We start from the raw sequence: 16,975 nt of genomic DNA on the forward strand, positions 1-16,975 counted from the left end.
TCACAGGTGCCCGGGGCCACCCCACAGCACGCCCAATACCAAACCTTCCTGTACTCAGGCCCCTGCCAGGGGATAACGGACAGCAGTGGGGACTGAGTGGGGGCAAGGGGTGGGTGGCTGAGAACCCATCCAGGGAATGTGGGAGGGTGGGATTGCTCATGGTGCACCCTCCATCGTCCCATTAGACTTCACTTACAAATTCAGAGATGAAATTATTAAGAATTTCAAGATGCCAACCAGAGAGCACAAAACTGCAAGTTTGGGGCCCTGTGAGACTGCACTGGTCACACCCTGCATGACACACATGATCTGACTGCGTCCTCACAGCCACTCTGCACACTGGGTACTGTGCCTGCCCTCATCCACATATTTGTTCATTCATTCATTCAATTACCAACTATTCATTGAGTGCCTCCTATGTGCGAGGTACTGTTGGCAATGAACAAAATAGAGAAAAATCCCTGCCCTCATCCATTTTGGCGAGGGGAGAAGACAACAAACAAGGCACATAAGTAAATGATTCTGCTTCAAGGGATTCCTGTGAGGGAAGAAATGAAGCAGGGAGGGGACAGGGTATACAGGCGGTCCTCACAGAGAAGGTTACGTTTGAGCAAAAACTCCAAGGAAGTGAGCGGGGAGCCATGCAGATGTGTAGGGGGTACAGTGGGCCAGACAGAGGGAAGAGCCAGTGCAAAGGCCCTGAGGCCAGAGTGTGCTTGGGATGCTCAAGAACAATGGAGCCTGGAAGGAGGTGAGTGGTAATGAGGACAGTTCATTGAGGGCCACTTTAAGGCTTTGGCTTTGACTCTGAGTGAGGTGGGAGTCACCAGAGGGTTTTGTGCAGAGAGGACTGACGAAGCATGTCTTAGGTTTTAACAGGCTCCCTCTGGCTGCTATGGGGCAGATAGATGTGGATGGCAAGAGTGGAAGTGAGGAGGCTCCTGCACCTACACCTGGCCAGATGGGAGAGGACAGCAACTGGACAGGGCAGTAGGAGTAGGGGTGGGGAGAAGAGGCAGGATTGCTGACAGATTGGACAACAGGGCTGGGTGTGCGTGTGTGTGTGAGTGTGTGCAGTCTGCCCTGTGCACTTGCACCATGAAGTTCCATGAACAGGTCAGGACACCGAGCAGCTCTCGGGTCCCCAGACTCCTGGCTCCTGAGGGTCTGGTCTCATTTCTGGGGCACCCCTGCCCCTCCACCTCTGCATTCCTGCCTGCCTCGGGCCGGTGGCTGCGACATGGAAATGTTGACACGAACCCTCTTAGGCACAGTTCTCCCTTCACAGCGTTGCAGACAGATGCTCACGGGGGCCAGGGAGGGACTGTGAACGGGGGGAAATGGCCTGGGCGGGGCCAGGGGTAAACAGGAGAGCCCTGACCCATCTGAATGGTGGCCTCCTCTCCCCTGTGGCTCACTGCTATCGTGTGGGAATGTGGACTCAGGCTCTAAGAGCTTCCAAGTTTTCAAGAGAAGTGGGAAATCTGGATCTTAGGATGTAGTGCCCTGATGTTTTAAATATTGGCAAATCATTTTTAAAAAATCAAGGCAGGCTACACCCTCTGTAGGACCAAGGATAGGACAGAGGGCCTGCTTCTGTGGGCCTTCTGCCCACAGCAGCCTCCACACCCGGGGTCTCTGCAAACCTGGGAAGCTCTTGGCTGGTCTGGGCAGGAGGTGAATGAGGGGCAGTTGGGAGAATGGCTGAGAAGGAGCACCCCCTCTGAGCCTCTTGGGCGCCAGGCAGTGACATTGCTCCAGGGATGGTGTGGTTGCCGGGCAAGGGAGGCCGCTGGTCCCTTGGGTACCCTGAAGGGAAGGTGAGACCGTGGCCGGAAATGAGCCACAGGGTGAGGTTTGCTCCAAGACAGGAGAACCAGCAGGACTGAGCAGGAAGGGGAGGTGTCTGGGTTCCTCCTTGTCTCTCCCCTAGAGACCCCCGCCCGGCCTCCCCACGCCGCTCCCCAGCAGGCTCTGCTCTTCCCCTACCCCAGAAGTCCAGAAGTCGACCTCCATCACTTGCCCCGGATCTGGGCTGGGCCGAGGGGCTGCAGGAGAAGCAGAGACAGAGGCAGTGGCTAAACCTCCGCCACCGTCACGTAAGTCGGCTTAACCATTCCCCAGTGTGGCGCTGCGTTTCCCAGGCTGACCTCATTCATCCTCCGAACCATCTCAGGTCAGAACTATCGCTGTGCCCATTTTACCGCTGACGAAACTGGGTCACAGAGCGGTCCGGTAACCTGGCCAAGGTCACACAGCCCGGAAGTAATGGGAGCTGGAGTTAAACTCAGGGCAGTGTAGCTGCAAAATCTGAACTTTGAACATAGCAGCTGTCAGAAAAAGAAGCTGAAGCCGCACCCCTGGCCACGGGCTGGGCCAGTCCCCGCATGTGTGAGCGCAGCACTCCCTCTAGTGGCCGGCTCGCCGCAGTGCAGGACGGGCCGTGGGACCGCCAGGTGCTTGGTTCTCGTCTCCCTCTTTCTCTTGTTTCTCCCTCTCACACACCCGTTTACTATCTAGTTCTCCCGAGAAAGACCACGATATCTCCATATTCTGCTCACCTACGCCCCCTACGCAGCTGCTCCACTCAAGGCCCCTTTCCCTGTGCCAGCCCCGGGTGCCTTCTTGTTGCTCCCCTGTTTGTCTCTTTCTGTCAGAGCCTGGGTCTGTCTGTGTACGTCTGTGGTTCTCAAACTCTGCTGCACACTATTATCTACTGGGGAATTTTCAAAATTCCCCATGTCATGACCTCCTCTCCCAGGCTCACACCCAAGATCTCATAATTATCTCACACCCCATCTCCTCTGAGGTCTCTATTTTGGTCACCTCTCTCTGTGTCCCTCTTCCGTCCTCTTCATCACTTCCTCTGGTACCCACATGCAACAGCTCTTTGACCTCATCGAGACCACCAGTCCACTGCCCCATCACTTTCTCACTGCCCATCAGCCCCCTTCTGCCACTACCGTCACCAGAGCAGCCCCCCTGGAAACCCCCCTCCTGTGTCCACTTCTCCTGCTGTAGGGCCTGCCTGGCAAAACACCAACCATCACCTGCTTTCTGCCTGCCCTGAGCAAGCCAACATTGCTTGGAGCGTGCCACACCAGGCTGGCAGCTTCCCTTCTAATTCACCATCTCAAAGGGGCACTCATCGCCCCCCTACCCCAACCCCGCTATGCCTGCCAGTTGCTTTTACTTTTCTGAGCAGTGCTTCTCAAACTTCAGTTGGCCTACAAATCCCTTATGGATCTTGGGGAGGCCTGCGATTCTGCATGTCTAGCCAGGCCCCTGGTGGTGCCAGTGCTGCTGGTCTGGGCATGCACTCTGAGTGGCAAGATCTTGGATAACTCTTTTCCCACCTTCTCCTCTCTCCTCAAACCGTGGCTCCCACTTCACTGAGAAAACAGATGGATCAGATGCAGTTCCATTGCCTCCTGCCATCAAAGCACAGACCCACCTAGCTCCTCACTCCTCACTTCTTCCCAACTGCTTCAGTGGGGGGAGGCCCAGCTCCTGAGGCCAACCCTGCCTGGGGACCTTGTTACTTCGGGACTCCCCTCCCTCCCCACTCTACCATCCTTGTTCTTTTCCAGGATCATTCCCACAGGCGTGCAGGCTCTGGCACCCCCTCCTTCACCCCGCATCTCCGTCCGTTTCCCAGACCTCCCTCACAGTAAAGCTGCCTGATGGGGTTGGCTCCTTGTTTCTGCTCCCAGCCTCTCTTTCGTTCTTTTTGTTATTTCCACTTTCCTTCTGTAAATATAGCTTTCTATTTTCCTTTTGTAAATATAGATTATTCAAGTTAAACATGACCATAGTTTAGAATCAAGAAACACGGGCAATCCCCACTCCCATTTCCCACCTCCTAAGGACAGTCATTTCCCTCCGGTAGTAATTTCCACCTCCGTGTTTCCTGCGTTGCATGTTTAGGTTCCTTTTTTTCCAGTTTAGTCTTCCTTTCAACTCCCCACGTCAGCAGATGCGGATTTCACTCCCTTACCTCCCATCCCCCTCCCTCCTTCCTTTCTCCCACCCTTCCAAAACAGTTGCATCATAATGATGGTAAGATTGGTAGGGTTTACATATGTGGAACAATTATTTACAGCTTTGTGTGGAATACTATGATTTCATTCCCTTTTCTCCTTTTTTATAATAGACTTTATTTTTTAGGGCAGTTTTAAGTTTATAGAACAGTTGAGTAGAAAGTACGGAGAGTTCCTGTCTACAACCCACCCCATTGTCCCTTATTATCAATGTCTTGTGGCACACTTGTTACAATTGATGAACCAATATTTATACACTATTATTAACTAAAGTCCATAGTTTACACAAGGGCTCACTCTGTGGTGTACAGTGTATGGGTTTTGACAAATTCCTAGTGTCATGGACCTGTCATTACAGTATCACACAGAATAGTCTCACTGCCCTAAAAACCCCCTGTGCTCCCCCTGCTCATCCCTCCCTCCCTCCCTCCCCGCAAGGCCCCCCCCACCCCCCCCCCCGCAACCACCCATCCTTTTACTGTCTCTATAGTGTTGCCTTTTCCAGAATGTCATAGAGTTCGAATCATACAGTCTGTAGCATTTTCAGATTGGTTTCTCTCACTTAGCAATATGCATTCGAGGTTCCTCGACATCTTTTCTTGGCTTGACAGCTCATTTCTTTTTATCACTGAATATTATTCCACTGTCTGGATGTACCACAGTTTGTTTATCCCTTCATCTATGAAGGACATCTTGGATACTTCCAAATTTTTGGCAGTTATGAATAAAGCTGCTATAAACATCCATGTGCGGGTTTTTGTATGGACATAAGTTTTCAACTCATTTGGGTAAATACTGAGGAATTCTGTTGCGGATTGTATCAGACTATGTTCAGCTTTGTAAGAAACTGCCAGTCCGTCAAAGTGGGGGTAACATTTCATATTCCCACAAGCAATAAGTGAGCATTCCTGTTGCTCCACATCCTCGCCAGCATTTTGTTGTTGTCAATGTTTTGGATTTTAGCCATTCTAATAAGTGCACAGTGGTAACTTGTTGTTTTAATTTGCTGTTCTCTAATGACGTGTAATGTTGAGCATCTTTTATATGCTCATTTGCCAACTGTATATCATCTTTGGTGAGGTGTCTGCTCAGATCTTTTGCCCATTTTTTAATTGGATTGTTCACTTTCTTATTGTTGACTTTAAGAGGTCTTTGTATACTTTGGATAACAGTCCTTTATCAGATGAACAGTTCTATATCAGATCAGATGTCTTCTGCAAATATTTTTTTCCCACTCTATGGCTTGTCTTCTTATTCTCTTAACAGCATCTTTTGCAGAGCAGAGATTTAAAATTTAAAATTTCCTTTTCTGCACAAAAGTGTTGTTGTTGTTTTGCGGGGAAAGATTCGCCCTGAGCTAACATCTGTTGCTAATCTTCCTCTTTTTTCTTTTTCCTCTCCGAAGCCCCAGTGCATGGTTGTATATCCTGGTTGTAAGTCCTTCCAGCTGTTCTATGCGACCCACTGCCACAGCATGGCAACTGACAGATGGGTGGTGTGGTCCTGAGACTGGGAAACGAACCTGGCTGCCAAGGCAGTGAAAGCACCGAACTTTAACCACTAGACCATCAGGGCTGCCTCTGCACAAAAGTTTTGTTTCCTGGGTTTAATAACTCTTTTTTGGGGGAAGGGAGGGCTCATTTTTCTATGTGTTTATGTCTAATTCAACCCATATTCTCTCCTTGTTGTGTAAATCTCTGAAAAGTTCAAACACATTAGATATTCTATCAATTTCAACACCTTGAAGAAATCTTCTCTATTTCTGACTTATTCCAGTGTGAACTACCTGCCCTCCAGGCCTGCTGCCCAGAGATGCTGCCCTGGGATTTTCAGAGGTGAAAATTACTAAAAGAAGGGAAACGGTTCTTAGGGAGAAGCAGGAAATGGGAGTGGGGCCTGCACATGTTTCTCGATTCTAAACTATGGGCATGTTTAACTTGAATAAAAATAGAAATTATGTTTACAGAAGGAAAATGGAAGTAATGGTAAGAACAAAGAGAAACTGGGAGGTGGCAGAGCGGGGACAAGAAGCCAACTCCATGAGGAAGCTTTCCTGTGCAGGGGTCTAGAAGTGGACAGGGACCTGAGGTAAAGGAGGAGATGCGGGAGCCTGCATGCCGTGGGAATCTGCGAGACGCCCTTCGGCTCTCTCTTCTCTTGGCGCCCCTGTTTGCTGGGTCCCAGTCCTACTCTTTCTAGGTTTACTCACTTGTTTTAGCGGAACACATCTTCCAGTAGCTTTTTAAAGAAAGGGTGCTTAGGAGGTAAAATTTTTGAGCCCTTGTATCTAAAAAGATATTTTTTTCTATTCTCACTTTATTAATGGTTTGGCTGGATATAGAGGTCTAGGCTGAAAAGAATTTTCTTTCACACTTTGAAAACTGTTCCCTTCTCTTCTGGAGAGGATTTCCAGGATTGCTGTTGAGATTCTTAATCCTTGGCACAATCTTGTAGAATGTTCTTGCCCTTGTGTGCTGAAATTTACTGGTGACTGGCCTTGGTGCGGGTCTCTTTTTACCCTGTGGTTGGACACTCAGTGGGCCCTTTCAATCTGGAAACTCAGGTCCTTCCGTTCTGAGAAATGTTTGAAATTTTTCATCAACCATTTCCTCTCCTTTTCTCTGTTCTTTCTGGAACTCCTTTGTCAGGTGTTAGATTCCTGCACTGGTCCTCTTTCTTTCTTATTTCCACATCGTGGCAGCCATGGAGCTGCCCCACTGGCTTCTCCCTGTCACTTAGCTGTGAGGAGTATAGTTGGCTGACAGCCTCCAGCATTTGAGATCTGCCACAGCCTTTGAGCCAAGACCAAGGTCTTCTTGGGCAGCCTCAACCAATGACCGGGCGCAGCAAGGACACTGGAGCCTGGCCATTTCTGCCTAACGTGGGGCCGCTCTAAGGCGCAGTCCTTGCTTGGGGGGCCCCACTGGGTTGGCCAAGACTTGTTTGATCTGCGTGAAGCTCAGGCTCTCTCTGCCCAGATCCGTTTCCCTCTCTCATTCCTTTCACAGGTGTCAGATCTACATGACTGTCTGAAAAGCTTCCCTGCCCAATCCTGCTTCCTGCTCCTTTATTTTCCACTGGCATCAGCCCCCTAGGACTTCTTGCACTCCTAACTCCAGCTCGGCATCTGTTCACTGGAGGCATTCAAACTGACGTGTGTATCTTTATCTTTTTGCTCTACCTTTTGGGAAATTTCTTCAACTTTATCTTCTAAGCCAGGGGTCAGCAAATTTTTTATATAAAGGTCCCAGTGGTAAATATTTGAGGCTTTGTGGGCCATATGGTCTCTATTACAACTCCTCAGCTCTGCCTCTGTGAAGGAGCCACAGACAGCACGTAAAGGAATGGATGCGGCCGTGTTTCAATAAAGCTATATTTCAAAACCAGGCCACAGGCTGGATTTGGCCTGCAGGCCATAGTTTGCTGGCCCCTGTTCTAACCCTTTTAAGTAAGTTTTCCATTTCTGCTAAGATATTCTTAATTTCTAAGAACATTTTTGTTTTGTCCATTCTCGGAGTGTTTTTTCCGTTCAAAACAGCACCTAGTTTTTGTTTCATAGTTACAATATACTTCCCTAAGTCTCTGGATGTAGTAATAGCAGTTTCGTTTTTTCAAGTTTTCTTTTCCCTGTATATTCTTTTCCTCCAAATTCTGTCTTTCTGTTTCTGTTCTGCCTTTTATATTAGAGGTTTTTCTCAAATGTTGATGATCCCTGGTTATCTGCTCATATTTAAGAGATTTAAAGAGTGAAAGGATAGGGCCTTTGCGTGTGTGTGGTGGGGAGGAAACTTTCTGGGAAGGTGGAAATATTCTACATCTTGATTGAGGTGTGGGTTACACATTTGTTGACAACACGCATTACACTGACCACTTAAGATCTTTGCATCTCACTCTCACCATGCCTTAGTTAAAGAACACAAAATAGCACCTATAAAAGCCAGCTGCTGAGTAGGCCTGTGCTGGGGTGGGGGTGCTGTCTGACTCAGGGGCTCAGTATGGAGGGTTCTGGGTGAGATGTCTGATTGGGAAATCTCTGATGCCAACCTATTTAGGTATTCTTTTCTTTGCTAGTCAGACTCTAAAAGACAGAACTAACGCAAACAGAAAGAAAAGAAATTTGGAGGAAATAGAAGAGAGGCAGGAAGAAGAAAACTAAAACAGGAAATACAACAACAACAGTAACAGAATACTGTCATTGACACATTTGGAGGCTGATGTACAGACTGTCGTGCCTGGAGAGTTCAGTCCTAACCTCACTGTTCTGGGAGCCAAGAGGGAGGAGGCCCCAGGCGGCGGGGGCAGGGGCAGGGGCAGGGCTTCCCACGGTCAGGTGCGGTGCTCAAATAATGCCTCTGGTTCGGGCTGGAACTCCCCTCCTCTCGTGCGGTCTCCTCCAGTTCAGAGACCCTGTGTTTCATCCTCTCTGGACAGTAAACCTTCAGCCTTTGTTGGGGTGGGGGAGGGGCAGTTGCCCAGCTGAGCAGAGAAGGAATCTGAGGATTAAAGTGCTTCGCAGACCAATCCGACTGTTTTTGGCCCCAGCTTTACTCCCATTTCCAGGGGTGCTTCGTCAATCAACATCAGCACCTTTGGGGTTTTTTAGGGTAAACCGTGGCGCTCTTGGACTTTTCTCGCTCCCAGTTTGGGACTTGAGGGACAACTGTCATTAGACTGCTAAATCCCTTACCACGTATTTTCTTTCCAGCTTCCAAAATTTTGTTCCTGTCGTCTCCTTTTTCAATTTATTAGTTCTTGCTGATTTATACTGTGGGAGGCAGAATAATGGCCCCCTAAAATGTCCACGTCTCAATCCCCAGAACCTAGAAGTACGTTACCTTACATGGAGAAAAGGGACTTTGCGGATGTGATTAAGGTTAAGGGTCTTGAGATGAGGAGATGATTCTGGATTGTTCAGGTGAGCCCAGTCTAATCACGTGGAGCCCTGAAAACAGAAAACCTTTCCCAGCTGTGGTCAGAGAAAGAGATGCGATGCGATGACAGAAGGAGGGCCAGAGAGATGCTGCCTTGCTGGAGGGAGGGGCCACAAGCCAATGAGTTTAGGTGCCTTCTGGAAAAGACAGGGAAATGGATTCTTCCCTAGAGCTTCCAGAAAGTTCTTCCAGGGGTCAGCCCCATGGCCGAGTGGTTAAGTTTGCATGCTCTACTTTGGCGGCCCAGGGTTTGCTGGTTTGGATCCTGGGTGTGGACCTGCATACCACTTGCCAAGCCATGCTGTGGCCGCATTCCACATAGAGGAACTGGAATGACCTACAACTAGGATATAAAACTATGTACTGGGGCTTTGGGGAGAAAAAAAAAGAGGAAGATTGGCAACAGATGTTAGCTCAGGACCAATCTTCCTCAAAAAGAAAAGAAAAGAAAGTTCTTCCTAGAGCAGCCCTTGCAACACATTGATTTTAGCCCAGAGAGACCTGTGGTGGATTTCTGACATATAGTCTGTATGATAATAAATTTGTTTGGTCTTGAGCAACTAAGTTTGTGGTAATTTGTTAGGGCAGCAGCAAAAGACTAATGTGCATACTGGAAAGATCCCCTCGCTTCCTTTGATTGGGGTTTCAGGACACAGAGAAGTTAAAGGTGCATTCAGTCCACCACCTTTAACCAGAAATCTCCACTTGGAGCTGCTTTTGTCTCCACCTCTTCATGAAGTGTTCTTATCCAGGTTACTGTCAACTTCTGTGTCGCTAAACCCACCCTCGTTTTCGTTGCCTGTTTGGCATCTATGAAGCTAGCTGTCCACTGTCTCCCTCCTCCTTGGGATGCTCTTCTCTTGCTTCCTGCGACTGCATGCACATGGCTTTCATGCCATCTTTATGCTGATGTCTCTATATTCTATCACCAGGCAACAGCCTCCCATCGTGAGCTCCAGACTCTTGGTACCAAATTCTCACTTGACATCTTCACTTGGACATCTCATGCGCTTTCAAGCAGAATTCACATTTCTCACCGCATCTCTTCCATCCCCTGAGCCTTCCCATCATCCATGCATTTATCCAACCCAGAAACCTCAGGTTCACCTCGATTCCCTTCTTCCTTTAACCTATCAGCAAGTTCCGTCTCCTAAATATATCTACAGGCATCTACTTCCCCCATCTATGAGGCCTGAGTTGGTCCAGGCCGCTGCCACACTCCCTCCATCATCACCATGTCCACACTGCTACCTGTCCACTCTGGCCCGGCTGCCATTGATTCTTCCCAAGACATCTTTGAAATGTCAATTACATCAGAACTTTTCCCTCACTTAAAAGCCTCCAAAAGCTTCCCAGTCTCATCCAGAATGAACCCCACTCTCCTCACCATGGCCCACAAGGCTTACATATCTACTGGGTTCCTGTCTCTCCCCCTTGCCCCTGTTACTCTTCCCATCCACCATGTCACTCTCCCCATCACCATGTCACTCTCCTGATCACCTCATCACTCTCCCCATCATCCCTGTCACTCTCCCCATCATTGTATCACTCTCCTCATCACCATGTCACTCTCCCCATCACTGTATCACTCTCCCCATCACTGTATCACTCTCCTCATCACCCCGTCACTCTCCCCATCACTCATGTCATTTTCTCCATCACTCATGTCACCCTCTCCATCATTCACTCTGCTCTAGCCACACTGACCTGATATTTCCTCGCACTCCCCACACTCTAGCCTGCCCCTGAGCATTCACACTCTCTGTTCTCTGTGCCTGGAATGCTCCTGCCCCCACCTTGCCCAGCTCCTTCTCATTCTTTAGGTTTCTGATGAAACATCCCTACCTTCCCTCTTCACTTTATGCCAAGGGAGCGTCTCCCCCATCATCCCTCTGGTTGTATCTTTAACTTGGGTTTCGAACATCTATGAACATATTTGTTTATTTGTGTCCTTGTGTTTTGTTCAGATCTCCCATTCAGCGTCAGCCCCGTGAGAGCAGAGATGTTATTTTCACCGTCCAGTCTCTAGTGCCGGTCCACTGAGGGAGCTCAATGAAATTTGTGGAATGAATTAATGATAGAATGAATGAATGAATGAACACACTGGACACTTATTATGTGCCAGATGCTTTCATGTGCACCAAATATTTCGTCTTCACAAGAACCCTATGAAGTCCTCACAGCTGGGCTACGTTTCCCAGTTTCTCCTGCAGTTAGCTGTTCTGGCCAATGCACGTGGGAGAAGTGAAGTAGGCCACTTCCAGCTTTGGCTCATCAAAACCTACATGCAATCCCTGTTCTCTTCTTCATCTGTCAGCGGCTGCAGAGGATCCAGCAGTGGACTCTGAGGCCTGAGGTGATGACAGAGTCACAGGTGGGAGGAGCCTGAGTCCCCGAAAGACTAAGTGGAGCAGGGTCTCCCCCACACCCCAACCCCCTCTAGACTTTGCATAAGCAGGACATAAGGCTCTATCGTCAAGTCATTGCGATCTCTAGGCTTATTTGTTACAAAAGCTAGCCTCACCTTAATTAATACACCAAAGCACCATGTGTAGGTGGCTGGTGAGCAACACTGTGGGTGACACTTTTGCTGACAAGTTTTCATCCAATGCAGATGTATTCTTGCATCCTCCCACAACAGAAACCGAGGGCACGGTGCTCACACCTCTATCACAGCACACTGCGCTGCGTGGAATGGTTGGAGCGTATGTGTCCTGTCCTCACTAGGCTGCGAGCTCCTCTAGAGGGGTGCCGGGTCGTGTTTATCTCTGTGGCCTCAACATCCAGGAGGCTTCGGGGAAAGTTTACTGAATCCACAAATGAGTGAACCAGTTGCCTGCACCCGTCATTGCCTCTCTGTCCTTATAAGTGCCGAGAAAATCAGCTTTAATTTTACAGAGGCCTGAAGAGAAGAAATGACTTCCCCAGGGTCAGAGAGAAGCAGGATGCAACAGAGTCAGCATGACGCAGGGCTTCTAAACGTGGTAATTGGCTATTGGGAGTCAATCCTGGCGACTTCCAGAGGCTGGAGAATGGCTGAGAGGGGTGGGGGTGGGGGGTGTCTCCTCTAAGCCCCCAAGGTGACCCCACCAGACCTCACTGCCCACTGCCCCCCTTCCAGTAGGAAAGAATCACTTCAGAGCTTTCCCAGCCAGCACTGCCTGGCTCCCACAGCCTGGTGTCCACATCACTCAGTATTTTTAGCTACACTACCTGGCACCTGTGGTCATTGTCTCTGCCCAGCCTGGCGGTGTCTCCTCCCCAGGCCTTAAAGGGCCAGCACCCACCAGCTGGAAAGGAGACCAGCTCCTGCAAATGCAAGCCACCATACTCCCAGGGCAGGAGGCAGAGGGGCAGCCGCTAGGGGGTAGGGGGGCCCTAAAGTTGGAGGTGGGAGATGGAGGGCGGGGAGGAGAGCAGGATCTCATGGGTGCCTGACTCTTAGGCCTGCGCCTGTCTATTCTGGGGTTTCTCAAATGCTGGTTTGTTCAAGCTGCTCACCTGGCAGGACTGGTTAAAATCCCGCACCCACCCATCTAAGACCTGAGGCTGCAGAGGCCCCAGCAGGTGCTGGGAGTGTGCATTTTTTTAAAAAAGATTTTATTCTTCCTTTTTCTCCCTAAAGCTCCCCGGTACATAGTTGTGTATTTTTAGTTGTGGGTCTTTCTAGTTGTGGCATGTGGGACGCCACCTCAGCATGGCCTGATGAGTGGTGCCATGTCCGAGAAACCCTGGGCCTCCGAAGCGGAGTGTGCGAACTCAACCACTCGGCCATGGGGCTGGCCCCCAAGAGTGTGTATTTTTTAACAGTCGACTCAGATGATTCTGATGTCCTATCTTCCCGTGTTATAGTCATTCATTCACTCATTCATGCGTTCATTCATTCATTCCACAAGCATCTTGAGCTCCTATGAAAATAATGATTCTCTCGGGAGTCCATTGCTCAGGGGTTCAGGAGCACTTCTACACCTATCGTCCCATTGAATCTCCTAACTTGGCCCTGTCTTGCTTCGAGCCCTTTGCACTGCTCACCCCACCGCCTCTGGATCAAGTCCTTGGCTCAGCAGTCAAGGTCCTTGCCATCTGCCCCTGCCGTCCCTGCCTCGGCTCTACCATCCGCACACAGTTTCTTTTTCATGCCACCAAGCCTTTGCTCCTGCCATCCCCGCTGCCTGTAGTGCCTTTTCCTCAACTTCACGCCCCACCTGGGAGAAGATCTCACTCTAAGACAGACACACAGGGTCTGCTAGGGCTCCTGTGGGCAGAAGGGCTCAGTCTTTCCTCCTGACAACCTGAGCACAGTACACCCACGCCCATCAAGGTGCCATCACTCTGCCAAATGCATCTGTCTGCCTGTCTGTCTCTCCTGGCAGGTGTGACCCTGTGAGGGCTGGGCCTGGGGCCCCAGCCCCCAGCTCAGGCTCTGGCACTCCGTGGGTGCTCAGTCACTGCTTGTGCAATGATGACCCCACAACCATGGCAGGGAGCATCCTCCCATTTCACAGATGAGGAGACAAAGGCCCACAGAGGGAAAATTACAGACCCAGGAAACAGAGACATTCAGAGAGGAACCTGGCCTGGGCTGCAGGAGACCACCCCCCCTGCCCTCCTGCAAGGGGCCTGGAGGGGCACCTGGGTTGTCCCTGCGCCTGCCCTTCCCCCAACCCGAGGCAGTGCTGACTCAGGCGATGATGGAGGCGTGGGCGGGTTGTGCTGGAGCAGAGGTCACCCTGTCTCCCCCGTGGATTTCCCATCTACTCCCAGAGCCTGTGGTCACAGCTTGGGTAATGTATTTGGCTGGAGCCTGGGTTTCCCTGCTGGTGGGGATGGGGAGAGCTGACAAAAGGGACAACGGTCCTAGGACATGCACCCTCACCCAGGCACAGTGCACAGCCCCTCTCCCACACACATTCATAGAACTCACATCCATTCCCACAAACGTGTATGCACATTCACACACACTCACCCCCAAATGCCCAATCACAGTCACACGAAACTCCATTTCCCCAGCTCCCCACTCTCTCCCTTTTCTCTCTCTCTCTCTCTCTCTCTCTCACACACACACACACACACACACATAGACACACACACACATGCTCCAGCATATACACATTCAGACATTTTCACTTATTAATTCAACAAAGACTGAACACTATTAGGTGCCAGCGCAGGGAGGAAAAGTGGCTCTCAGCTCGGGGTGGAGCAGGGGCTTCCTGGAGGGCTTCCCAGAGGAGGAGGCATTGCAGCTAGGCCTGGATGGAGGGGAAGCAGGGGAAGGGAACTTTGGGCAGTGAATATAGGGGAGCAGGGCAAGGTGAGGTGGGTGGGGTCGGCCCAATCAAGCAGGCCTTGAAAGCTCAGCTGGGTGTCAAATTCATCCTGTGGGAGCTGGGAGCTATGGAGGGCTCTGAGCAGGGGGGACTTGACCATAATGGGAGAGGGCAAGAAGGTCACTGTGGGGCCAGGATGAGAGAGACAGGCAGGAGCCTGTGGTGACAACCAGGTGAGAGAGCTGAGAGTCAGACACAGGGAGGCGGCAGTGGGTGCTAGGCAGGGAACAGATAGAGAGACTCAGACACAGGTCTCCCAGGCCCCAAGGGGCCCCAAGTCTGAGCCGTGCGCCCTTGCCCTGCCCACCCGCTGCCCACCCATGGGCACTGACCTCTGTAGTGGGACCTCTTCCAGCAACTCCTCCTCCTCCTCCCTGTGAAAGCAGACGAAGCAGAAGGCTGGCACATCTTCTGTTCCACAGCCCAGGGGCCAGGCTGGAGGCAGCTCCAGGACAGCGCAGGCGTGGCCGGTGGCAGCCTCAGCAACATCGTCCCTGGGCTGGGCAGGGGTCCCTGAGCCAGAGCACTCCAGGGTCAGCAGCCTGTTGGCCTCAGGGCCCCGCGCCTGCCTACCTGCCACCTGTGCCTTTTCCCTCAGGTTACCCGTCGCCTTGGTGGGTGGAAGAGCCTGTGGCTCTGTCTGCTGGGGACTGTCCTGACCCACAGGGCTTTCAGCCACAGGACTGGGCCTTGGAAGCAGCTGCCAGCCCCCGGGACTCAGAGGTGGCTCGCTGGTGGACAACGGTCCAGCAGGGCCCCTCGCTGCCCCTTGTGGAGCCCTAGGCCCCTCTGCTGCCAACTCTACTGCTGCCTGTCAGAGGCAAGACTGGGAGGACAGGCTCGCAGATGCCCTGTCCATGTGTTCATCTGTCTGTCCAGGCGTCCGCTCCTCCTGTCCAGCTAGCACGGCAACGCAGGTGGTTCCCCTGAGAAAGTTAGTTCTCCTCCACTGGGGTGTGTGGCATGGGTGGCCTCCAGGAGGGAGGGTCAGGACCTGAAGCTGAAAGGTGAATGAGGACCAGGTGAGGCTGGCACCGCACCCACACTGTCCCTGAGAAAAGTTCTTGCCCCTGGAGCCCTGGCTCCAGCGCTGGCTCAGACTGGAGATCGCTCCCTCTGCTCCCTGCTCCCTCCGACTCCAGTGGCTGCTCTGGCAGACTGGCTTGGCTGTGGGTATTAATAGCTCCACATTCATGCTGAGAAGCTGAGAGGTTAACTCCTTCCCTGCCAGAGCTGAGAGGCTGGCCGGTGGGTGGCCACAGGGAGCAGAGGGAAGGGTGGTGCCTCAGTTCCGCCCCTGCCTGAGCCTGACCTGCCTCTGCAGGACCCTCAGATGCCACCTCCTGACTGTGTGTCTCTGTGCAGCACTTGGCACCTGGATCTCGGTCAGAGTACCCAGGCCACCTGAACCTGCCATGTGCACTTCCAGGGAGCCAGGTGGGACTGGGGGCTCAGGGCAGTGCCCTTGGGACAGGCAGGGCTCTGAGCTCGAGGGAGCACCCCCAGGATTCCTCCACTCACACATCTACCCTTCAACTCACTGAGTGCCCCCACATTCCCTTAACAAACAGTTACCATCCCAGACTGTGGGTCCAGTTCCGTTGCTGGCTTCCTGTGGGATCCACCCCAGAAGAACTGTACGCAGCCTCTGTGGGACCCAGAGATGGACCACACGCAGCCCCTGGTGTGTTCTGCTGAGGAGTGCAGGAAGAGGGTAGGAGTGACAGAATCTGAGTAGAACTTGTTTGCTTGAAAAATGTTTATTGAGCACCTGCTACATGTCAGGCACTGTCCTGGGCACTGGGCACACAGCAGTGGAGAGGGCAGATGCTATTCCTGCCTCGGTGGGCTTGCAGGTCATGGTGGGAGGCCAAGAGGGCTGTTGCACTCCTCTCATGGTGCCAGTGTGTGAATTAGGAAAAGGTGCTCCCTCCAGGCAGCTGCAGCTCTGAGCACTAGCTTATAGTTTCAGCCCCACTTACCTCCTCTGCAATTTACAACATGCACGACTATTCACAGTGACCCTGGAAGCATCAACAAATAAAGGAAAAATGAATTCAGATTGTGAAAAGTGCTATGAAAAAATAAAACAGCGAGATGTGAGAGAGGCTGATAGGGAGGTGGTTTGATAGGATGTTCAGGAAAGAACTCCCAAGGAGGTGACAGTGAGCTGTGGCTAGTAGGAGGAGGGGGAGCCAGTCAGAAGATCTGGGGGGGATGGTCTAGGAAGAGGGATTGGCAGGTGCAAAGGCCCAGAGACAAGAACTGGCACATTTGAGGAAGGGAGTGAGGAGCAGAGGAGAAAGTCTTTAAGATGAGTCTTAGAGAAAGCATAGAGTTTTCCAGGGGGCTCAAGAGGTGGGGCATCACCAGCAGAGAGAACAGAGTATATGCAAAGGCCCAGAGACATGAAAGGATAGATGGTGCCCTGCAAGGCAGGAAGAAGATGGAGGCGACCTGGTCAGAGGTGTGGGAGTTGCTCCTTCCAGGCCTCTCACGGGGAAGGATGAGTCGGGGGAGGATGGAAGTGGGAATTTGGGTCAGCTGAGGGGCTGAGGAGGTGGGTGGAGGACAGAGAAACTTGGAAGGAAACATCTAAATTTGTTGAACTGAATTATTCTGGTTGGAAAGACAGATCTGGGCCTCCTTGGCCAAGAAAATGTAGGGGCCAGGG

The 16,975-nt window shown here is 51.4% G+C and overlaps 1 protein-coding gene across 1 annotated transcript in view; it reads right to left on the bottom strand.

The window, feature by feature from the left end:
* Positions 1-15,445, bottom strand: part of SBK1 (SH3 domain binding kinase 1) — a 48,114-nt gene extending 32,669 nt beyond the window's left edge. Inside the window, exon 1 of the mRNA XM_023616073.2 lies at positions 14,634-15,445. The gene's annotated coding sequence lies outside the window, so the exon portion shown is untranslated. The remainder of the gene's footprint in view (positions 1-14,633) is intronic.
* Positions 15,446-16,975: the final 1,530 nt, after the last annotated feature.

This window comes from Equus caballus, chromosome 13, assembly GCF_041296265.1.
Source record: "Equus caballus isolate H_3958 breed thoroughbred chromosome 13, TB-T2T, whole genome shotgun sequence".
Lineage (NCBI taxonomy): Eukaryota > Metazoa > Chordata > Mammalia > Perissodactyla > Equidae > Equus > Equus caballus.